Here is an 11127-nt window from a genome sequence, read left to right as displayed (position 1 = left end):
CCACAAAAAGATGCAGACCTAGTAACGGTATTGCTGTATCAAAGGATATACACAGATTTCTAGCCCTTTGGGAACAGTTTCACATTGCTCTCCAGAATGATTGGATCAGTTCACAACTCCATTAACAATGCATTAGTGTCCCAATTTTCCCACATCCTGTCCAATATTTATAATTTTCCTTTTCTGTTATATTAACCAATCTGGTATGAGTTGGTATCTCAGAGTTTACTTCTTATTTTGTATTATTTTTTGCAGCTCCTCATCAGCCATTTGCTCTTGCTGCTACTTATCCACAGACCATAGACAAAAATTTTGATTCCATGAAGAGTGATCTGCATATGCTTCTGCCATGTTGGCTGGCAGAATCCCCAAACTCTCTCATTTCTGTCATTTGCTTATAGACCAATTCTCTTGGTGTTACACATAATTTTCACTTCCTTTTTTTAGTTATCACCATAGCTTTGGTGTCTCAAAGCTTTAAGAACAAGGCATCTCCATGTATAGTAATCTTCCCCGGCCAGCAGCGAATGCTGAAGTTGATGTTTGTTGCCTAGTACCATCTCTGGCCAATAATATCTAACTTGGCATTTGTTAGAGGATTGCTGTTAGTCCATCCTTGAAACTACTGGCAAACCACTCCACATATATTCTTTGAATTTTCAGTGATAATCTGCTTTAAAGTGGAGAACTCCAACACGTGTATGGAGGAACAAAACTAGTTACTTAGTCTTCTGCTGGTTTCTGATGACCAGCACCCTCTTGGTAACAGGAAAACTTCTACGCCTTCCAGACTGGCACCTATATTGCAGGGGAAAAAGGCTTGTTTGGACCAGCATAGATCAATACCAGGGAATATGTGAAGCAATTTGACCATGTCTTTGAACTCTTATTCACATCTAGTTGTCCATTGGTTTCTAGAGGCTGTTGTGGGTTTTATAACAAGGTTGCACTTCTTGCCTTTATGCTTCTGAGTTTCTTTAATCATGTATGCTTGTGAGGTCGTGCAGCACTTTAACAATAGCTGCGGAAGGCTCTTAGATCTCAGAGGTTCTCTATGGATGTGGCCAAGTCTGAGTACTTTTGTCTTTTCTGGATTAACGTTCAAACTTTGTTGAGATAACATGCGTTCTGCATCCCAGAGAGAAGCTCTGAAAAACTGGCACTCATTTATTGAAAGCTTCTAGCCAATGAAACACTTTGATCAAGTTAGATACTATTTATAAAGTGTTTAGCATACTGCCTGGCACACAATTAAGCACTTAAATAGATGTTTGTTCCTTCCCCTCTGCTTTCTTATGTTCATCTAAGGGGTCCAACATTTGTTTCCTTTAAGATGACAATAAATATATTCATTTATGCAAATGTATTTTTAAATCATTTTCTATTTTAATAGATTTATATGGTTGAGAAAAATGGGATGGTGGAAATTAGCAAAGGAAGGGGTAATGATAGGTAAGAGGATTTATTTCCACTTAGAGATTCTATCAGTGAGTTGACAATTAACAAACAACATCTAGGAACTTTGACCTTGGTACAGGCCAGGTGGACTTTTGTCTAAGAATTAGTTTTTTCATACAGAAGTAAACTTTTAAAAGCAATAGGTTCTCAGAATAACAGGAAGGATGCTACTGAGTACTATTAGCACCTTCATTGACAAGCAGCTAAAAACAGGTTGGAGCAGGTAATGAGATGGGCCACAACTGTGAACAAACCCTGAGACCATCCATGGATGAGATTATATTTAACAAACAAAACCCAAACACACGTACGCAAAATGATTTATATGAGAATCTCTTAGTAACAGTTACTTAGGTAACAAGGATTCTTAAATTATACATGTGTGAATATAATAGCTTGCTGCAATTTATGTCACACTTTGTTTTTAAGCAGAAATTAGTACTTTATCAATATATGTATTTTTTAAAAATAAAGGTGTGGTTTTTTTGTGAATAAAGAGAGTGGATTGTGGATTAGAAGCAATTTCCAACATATTCACACCTACAATAGCCATGAAACGCTACTAGATTGGTAGTCAAAATACTCAAGTTCAAATCCTAGCTCTGCAACTTACCAGCGGGGTGACCATGGATGTGTCAGTTTACTTCCTGGTGTGATTTTCTCATTTGTAAAATGGGCGTAACACCCATAAATTTCTTTACAGAGTTATTGTGAGGATTAAATCATGTAATAAATGGAAAATACTTTGAAGACCTTAAATTATTATATTATTGTTACTCATAACCCAATCTCATCTCAGTCCAGTCCTTGTCATTTTAGGTCCAAGACACATTACATGACATATTAAATAAGCAATACATATTTTCCCCCATATGCATTCTGACACTTAAAGAAAAATACTTGTGACATACACCACATAACATTGTCCTGATCAACACCATTTTGCTACAGTCAATGATAAGCCCCCTGTAATGGTAATCAGTCATTTATAAGATTATGTCAACAGGAAAAAAAAAGGTAGTCTAGTAGAAAGAACACTAGATTTGGAACTCTTGTACCTGTATTCCATTCCCAGGACTGTTACTCACTACATGACCTTGGGCAAGTCACTTCTCTGCACTTCAGTTTATAAATAAGAGGGTTAGAATAGATCTCAAAGGTCTTTTCTAGCTCTAAAATCTGCAATTCTTCAATACCTAATTGCTATTATTAAACATTTAGCCTAATATCATACTTTCACAAAACCAATTAATGGCCTTAGGCAGTTTTTATTTGTGTCCTGGATGCCCACATATTGAGCTAATAAGTAAATAATACATATTGCTGCTTTGTGCATGTATGTTTTCTCCATGTGTCCTTGTATCCAGTACACACTACCTATAATTTAATTATACTTCTTTATGGAGAGATATTATATACACTCATAAATGTCTGAGTCATTTCCAGGAGTGTGGTGTTGTTTTAATTAAGAGGGGAAAAGAAAAGCCTTTGAATCTCCTTCACACAGTGACAAGTAGAGGAAATATCAGAACTAAAAGCTTGCAAGGTCCTGTCCAATATAACTCAGTGGACTGTTCCCTTTCTTCAGATATCTACTTGTATTTCTAACTACTTACTCCCAAGTGTTATTCCACACTATCATCTCTACCCACCCCCTCCCAACTTCCCACTTCCAACCGCCATTCTAAAGCTTCATCTTACATTCCTTAGGATCACACAATTTAGCTCTAGATCTGAAATCTGGGAGAGCTTCATGGACGTGGGCCTTAAAATATGGAAGGGATTTCAATAGGCAGAAATAGGGGCGGAAAGAGGAGACGATAAGGGCCGAGTATATTCCATGTAAAAAGGATATGTGACCAAAGATATAGAAAGGGGTGAAGGGGAGGGAAATTGGGAATAATCCAGTTTCTCCTACAATATAGAATACATGAAGGGGAAAGTTCTGAAATAAGCCCATGGAATGTAGCTCTAGAAAGGATCTTAGCAATTATCTAGTCTACCTCTCTCATTGTACAAATGAGGAAACTGAGGCCCATAAAGATGAAATGACTTGCCCAAGATACCACAAGTCTTTTGAATCCAAATTTAATGTTCTGTTACTATTCCAAACCAGCACCTTATTCCTTGCTGTTTTTCAAAGCCATCATTTCAAACTACCCACAACTGCTAGTTATCCTTGATAATCATTGTTCTCAACTATCATTCTGTAATTCCAAAAGCTGTGGGAAACCGTTTTGAAAACAACAACAACATTGTTTACAGGATGTTGAGCTGGTTTTAGTTATAAGTACCTTGTTTCCTATTGGTAGATGGGACAAGAAATAGGATTGTGGAAAACAGAATCTGTTTAGCTTTTTAATTAGCAAAATGGGATAACAGTCAAGAACCCAAAGGGAATATCACTTTTGAAAACAGAGAAGTGATTGAGAATACATTGTCAGTAGTGGAAATTCAGAGAGAATAGAAAAGTTAGCATGTAAAATGTCCTTGAGAAACTTCAAACAGTTCCTGGCACTTCAAATGATCAGAATAGTAGGGAGAACTAGCATCATGAGTCCCGCAGGCAAAAGAGGCATTTTGTACAATTCCTCTTGGATGTTCCGGAGGTGTTGGTCCTGTGAGGAACATCTGAACTGAATAGAGACTGATTGCCCCAATATTAAAGAAGCTAGGTAGATAGTGGGATCTCTACAAAAGCTGTACTCTAATGTCTCCTTATCACATGAAGATGACCCCAGATTATAAAAAAATCAGGAGATCCCAAACTCTTAGACCTGAAAGGTTTTCAAAGCCTTGACAACAGACAACAGCTACTGTGTGAATACAAGAAGTATGAGTACAGAAGTGTTCATCACCATTATGTTGGCCACTAATTAGATGATGAATTCTTTGGCTATGGTGACATGCAAAACAGACAAAAGTAGAAAAATGGAGTAGTAGAATATCAGAAAAGATAGAAGAATCATTTTTTTTACATTGTCTGAAAGTGTATTTAACTGGCAATGTACTAAATAGGAAATCCATGTTTAATAGACAAATAAGTTAATGGACTAATGAGTCACACACATACCTATTACCCATATGTGAAACAATAAACCATAATGGAAAACTAAATGTAAAGATATCTCACAAGTTCTCAGCAAAACGAATAAAGAAGTAAGTAGATTTGTTTTCATTTTATACCTCAAAGCAGCAAGAAACATAATTTCATGGGGGCACTTGGTCATTTTATTTACCTTTCAAAAGCAAACAGATCACCTTGAAGACTATTGTAGCGTATGAGCTATACTTATTTGAAAAAAAGGAATGAAGAACAAACAAGAGAATTTCTACAAGGAACTTGACAGGGTCCTCCAAGTAACACTGATGGTGGAATTAGAGCACCTGGCTTTACAGGCTGCTTCTGCTGCTTTCCAAGAAACCACAAGCAAATTATTTAACTTTTCTGAATTCTAGTTTTCCCATTTGCAAAATGAAGGGGTTAGAGTAGATGATCTATAAAGCACTTTCCAACCCTATATCTATGATCTCATGATCTCAAGTCAATATTTATTTTAATGATTGATAACTTCTTTGCCACAGGTCAGAATGGTGAAAAATACATTGAAAATATGGTTCAGGATTAAGAAATGAAGGAAATTAAAGGTTTATAAATTATGGATTATTCACAAGCCTCATGCCTACATACCATGAAGAAGAGAATTGAAAGACAGTAGGTGTGACTACCATCAAACAACATCATAAAAATAAAATTCATTCTTTAGCACAGGAAATAATTGGCTATCATTAAGGGTTTTTTTTCAGAATCATATATCTATATCTATATATCAGATTATCAACTCTCCAGAAGAAAGGATAGTTGAGAAGGCATTGAATCCAATTACAACAGCATTGGTTTGATCTGTTTAAATCAATGTTAATTTTGAAAAATGGAAAAAAAGTATAAGACATTAACTAATGGATGAACAATTTTTAGGGGCGTTTAGCCATAGTAAAATAGCTACCACAGTGACATGGCCAAAAAGAAACTGAAGCTGCCTCATTTAGCAAATATTTGTCTCTTTCTAAATTAAGTGGCAGGGCAACTAAGAATAAATTTTGTTTAGATTACAAATTCACATATAAGATATTATGGAATACAATTGTAAGAAATTATAAACAGTGTTACCTCAAACACCATGAAAAGCAGTGAAAGGGAAAAGAAACCTGACAAAATCTTGGCCAAATGGAGAGATAAAACTGGAAGGACAACAAAAATTTAAAAATGTAATAGATTTACCATGTTTTTTAATAGCCATCTATTCTCTAATTATAGAACCCTATATTTGGATTCTATCACCTCAGTTCCCAAAATGCTATATGGGGAAATTTGAGGAGAATTAAGAAGATACACAGGGGAAGATTGGTTGGTCTTAGCCATGGGTGGGGAACCTGTGCCCTTGAGGCCACATGTGGTCTTCTAGGTCCTCAGAACAAATCCTTTTATTAAGAGGCTTTGTTCTGTGAAGTTTGGATTCAGTCAAAGGGCTTCACTTGAGAACCTAGAGGGCCACATGTGGCCTCGAGGCTGTAGGTTCCCCACCCCTGGTCTTAAACAAAAACAAATAAAATAAATCTGTGGTAGAGGCGATGCAATTTTAAAGGCACTCAAAGGTTGATTTTCAAAGACATTGCTAAGAAAAGAAGATTCCAAAGAATTGAAATCATTGCAGATGGCATTGTCCAAGAAAAGAGACCATGAAGAATCAGAACTTATTAATAAAATTATTTAGTCATCTATATAACATCTTTTTGAGAATAGTCTTATATGGGTGTCCCTGATTAAAAATATGAGAAGCAAACAGTCAGGTAAGCTTTTACTCATGATTTTCCCTTGGATTCCACATTTTCACAGTCACACAAATGAAAAGTATGGAATATGTAAGATACCATTGTTGTTCAGTGGAATCCAGGACTCTTTGTGACCCCATTTGGGGTTTGGTTGGCAGAGATATTGGAGTGGTTTGCCATTTCGTTCTCCAGCTCATTTTACAGATGAGAAGCTGATGCAAACAGGGTTAAGAGACTCATTCAGGGTCACAGAGCTAGTAAGTATCTGAGGCCAGATTTGAACTCAGGTCTTCCTGACTCAAAGCTTGGTTCTATCCATTGCACCATGTAGCTGCCCTATGTTTATTATTACTTTATTACAAAATGACATTTGATCAGTAGAATAAAACACAGCTTAGCATTTCTTATCCAGCAAAGTAGCTCTCATAATTATGTTAAGATTATACAAGATTATTTAACAAATACTATCACGGAGATAACATGGTTTGGTGAACTTGAGTATCATTATCAAGTAAGTCATAAAGCAGGATATGGGTAAGAATTGTACAAGATAAGAAAGAGTGAAGAAGTTACAATCTGTGCTTGTGAAGGGGGTGCTCACATCAGTGAAATGTAATGGATCCACTGACTATCAAAGTAAAGTAGTAGAAACTGATCTATCATATAGATTCAGGGGCAGTGGAAGGGACCCTGGACTAGAAATCAAAAGGACCTGGTGTAAAATCTCATTCCTCTCCAAAAAATGATCTCTAAAGGAGTCTTCCAGCTCTAACTTCTATAAAAGAATGCTGGATTTAGAGTCAGATAACTTAGATTTGAATTCTAACTTTGCCACTTACTACCTAAATAACTTTCTGCTAATTACTTAACCTCCCTAGGTTTTAACTTCTTCAGGTATAAAATAGGAGGGTTGGAATAGATGAATCTTATGGTCACTTCTAGATAAATCTGGCAGGGGCAGTGAGGTGGCACAGTGGATAGAGCACTGGCCCTGAAGTCAGGAGGACCTGAGTTCAAATGCGGCCTCAGACCAAACACCTGACACTTATAAAGCTGTGTAACCCTGGGCAAGTCACTTAACAATTGCCTTAAAAAAACAAAAAGTAGATAAATCTGGCAGCTACGTGACACAGTAGATAGTAGATAGTGCTGAGTACGAAGTCAGGAAGATATCTTCCTGAGTTCAAATCTAGCTTCAGTCACTTACTAGCTGTGTGACCCTGGACAAGTCACTTAACCCTGTTGCTTCTTTTTTCATCTGTAAAGTGAATTGGAGAAGCAAATAGCAAACCACTTTTAGTATGTTTGTACTCTTTGCTAGGACATCGAAACTACCAGATTTACTATCTCCTCGATAGAGGGGAAAAAAACCCCTAATTGCACAAGGATAAACAAGACAGGCAGAATATCTGGAGGAAATATGCCAGATCAACTTTGCCTTCAAAGATAGCAAACAGCTGTCCTAGAATTTTCCAGACACTGAATGTACAAGGGATAACAAGTTTTCTTTCTTTTCTTTTTCTGTTTTTTTTCTGTTTTTTGTTTTTTTGTAGTAGAATTTTTTTGGGGGGGCATGTAGAGGGCCAGCTTTGGGGAGTTGGAGGGCTTGGGCCAGACTGGGTCTTACCTGTAGTTTGTACTAAGCCCGACAGCTGTGAAACTCAGGATGTTGGCTCACCACCCCCCTGTTCCATCTCTTGAGAACAGGATGCAGGAAGGGAGGAAACAGATAGGGTACAAGACAGGATGCAGGAAAGAAAGTATCAGACAAGGTACAAGGAAGTAAGGAAATCACTTAATTAGATTTGTACTTTTCCTGGAAAATAATGTTACTATTGCTTGATCCAGTACTATATAAGCCTGAGCCCTCAGATCAATAAACGAGTTTGTTCTTCACATCTTCCATCTGGCCCGTGATTCTTTCTCTTTTCACACTCTGCCGGCATCAGACCACTGCTGGGGACCTAGGCGCTCCCGGCAGGGGCAAGCAAGACAATCAGGGTTAAGTGACTTGCCCCGGGTCACACATCTTTTTTCTAATTACATGTAAAGACAAATTTTAACATTCATTGAAAAATTTTGAGTTCCAAATTTTCTTCCTCCCTCCCTAAGACAATAAGCAATTTGATATAGGTTATATATGTATAATTCTGTAAAACATATTTCTATATTAGTCATGTTGTGAAAGAAAAAATAGACCAAAAGAAAAATACATTAAAAAAAATAAAGTGAAAATAATACGCTTCAGTCTGCATTCAGATTCCATCAGTTCTTTCTCTAGATATGAATAGCATTTTTTCCTCATGATCCTTTGGAATTGTCTTGAATCATTGTATTTCTGGGAATAGCTAAGTCATTCATAGTTGCTCATTGTACAATGTTGTTGTTACTGTGTACAATGTTCTCCTGGTTCTGTTCACTTCACTTTGTAAATAATTTTTCTTTTATTTATAACCTTAAATTAACTCAGGGGGAAAGCTCAATTCCTGAGCTCAATTCCAGGACATAGAAAGGTGGCTTTAGGCAGATGCAGACTCAATTATAAAAATCAATACAGCATAAAATCAATTACATTGTAGGATTAATACAGTAGAAACATGAGGTAATATTAATTTTGTTCTTTTCAACAGTTTTCAAAAGAAAAAAATCAAAGCCATCAATATCATATAATAATGCTCTAAATCTTTAATAATTAGAGAAATGCAAATGAAAACAATTTTGAGGTACCACCTCACACCTAGCAGATTGACTAACATGACAAAAAAAAGGAAAATGACAAATGCTGAGGAGATGTGCAAAAATAAGTACACTAATACATGGTTAGTGGAGCTGTGAACTGGTCTAACCATTCTGGAGAATTATTTGGACCCATGCCCAAAAGGTTATAAAACTGTTCATACCTGTTGTCCCAGCAATAAATAATTGTAGAGCTACTTAATGTTCATGGTAATGACAATACCACCTAAATTAATCTACATATTTGGCACAATACCAACCAAATTACCCAATTATACAGAACTAGATAAAATAATAATAGAATTCCAATAGAGAAATAGAAGGTCAACACTTCAAGGGAAATAATGAAAAACTAATATTATCATGCTACAAATTACATAATCAAGCAGTAATTATTAAAATTATTAAAACTAAGGTTATAGCCATGGAAATTTCATAACTTAATAAAGAAACATCTCATTACCAGAACAAAGTCCTCATCAGTGGGCAGTAAGATCTTTTGTACTGGACTCAAGGCAATGCTAGGATACAGTCTTATATAAGATCTTTTTTTTTTTTTAGTATCTTTCATATTTTCACTTGTAGAGTATAATCATATTCCATTATATAGTTATACCATTATTGTTATACCTTTATTCAATCATTCTCCAATTGATAAACATGTAGGTTGTTTGCAGGTTCCTCATGCTTTCTGATCCTGTTCCTCTAAAAAAAAAATGACCTCTTGCTCCCATGTTCCTTATTGCAAATCACCACCTAGGGCCTTATCTTACTTGCCAGGTCATTACTCCTGATACAGCACATTCTACAAATAAACATCACATTGTGTACTTTTCCTTTCAGTACAAACTTTAGCATAAATATTGGCATATCTCAGTTCCCCTTTGGAAAAAACCCACTATTCCCACTGTTGTCAGAAAAGGATTAATCTTAATCCATATACTTCTTTTGGAGAGAAAAAAGGTTTTTAACCACACGAGGCATGTCAGAACACTCATAATGTTTGCTGAGATTAAAGTTATTATTGTGTCAATTTAGGATAAAGTTGATGCAACAAATAATTATTATGATATCTAGATAAGGAAAAATTGGCTGCTGAAAGATATAAGCAGTGTATGATAATCATTTAAGGGAGTTGATAGGAAAGACCCTATCAATCTGACAAGCACTGGAAGATAATATTACTAGGAATCTCCCTAATGCCTTGTTGAAAGGGCACAGAAAATTCCTTTTATTGTTTCCAAGTAACTAGGTTTACTTCCAAGGTATTTGTCAACTGAGTGTCATGAAGTATTATCTCTGGGTATGCGTGTGGGTGGTAAGACCCCCCCTCGTTGGAACCCTCTCCAGGTCTATAAAAATGAGCTATGAATCACCTCTACCTTCACTTCATATGTCTTACCCTTAGACTTCCAAAATGGAGTGCAGCTGATGTTAGGTAAGGGATTTCTCCCCACCTTCTAGGAGCAGAAAGAGGATTTCAGGGAGGCATGGAGCAAGCAGCACGCGCTGGCCCGAATGGACTGAGGTTACTGAGCCTCAAGTTACTGGCTTCCTTCTACAATTTTGTTTCCTCCTCTGAACAATCAATAAGATTCATAAATCTCCACTATGTACCAGGCACTGTGCTACGCACAAGGGATACAAAGACAAAAACGTAATTGTTCCTGCCCTTAAAAAGCTTATATTTTACTCTGTGAAATGACATGTCCAGACATAAATACATACAAAATAAATACAAGTGTAGCACATGTATCCACTGAACTTACTAGCCCTGAGACGTTAGGATGTAGTTTTTCTAATGTTATTACTCACAAGCTACTACTAGGTCACTTACTCCATTGATTATCAGTTGAAATCAGTTAGCCAGATTTAATTAGCTTTTGGAATGGGCATAGTTTTACTAAAGTGGCATAGTAAGAACAATTAGTCAAAATATCCCCCCACCCTCCAAAAAAAGTCTGTGGTATACTCTCCCACAGGATACAGAGTCCAGGGGAAAGTGGGCACATGTGCCTGTTCTTACTGCCATTATGAGGAATTGATATGAGAACTATCTCATCCAGATTTTGTAGGTGGTACCAAATGTCAGAGTAATGG

The sequence above is a fragment of the Phascolarctos cinereus genome, unplaced genomic scaffold, assembly GCF_003287225.1.
Source record: "Phascolarctos cinereus isolate Bilbo 61053 unplaced genomic scaffold, phaCin_HiC Scaffold_1;HRSCAF=81, whole genome shotgun sequence".
In the NCBI taxonomy this organism is placed as follows: Eukaryota; Metazoa; Chordata; class Mammalia; order Diprotodontia; family Phascolarctidae; genus Phascolarctos; species Phascolarctos cinereus.
Note: the sequence above shows the minus strand (reverse complement) of the source record.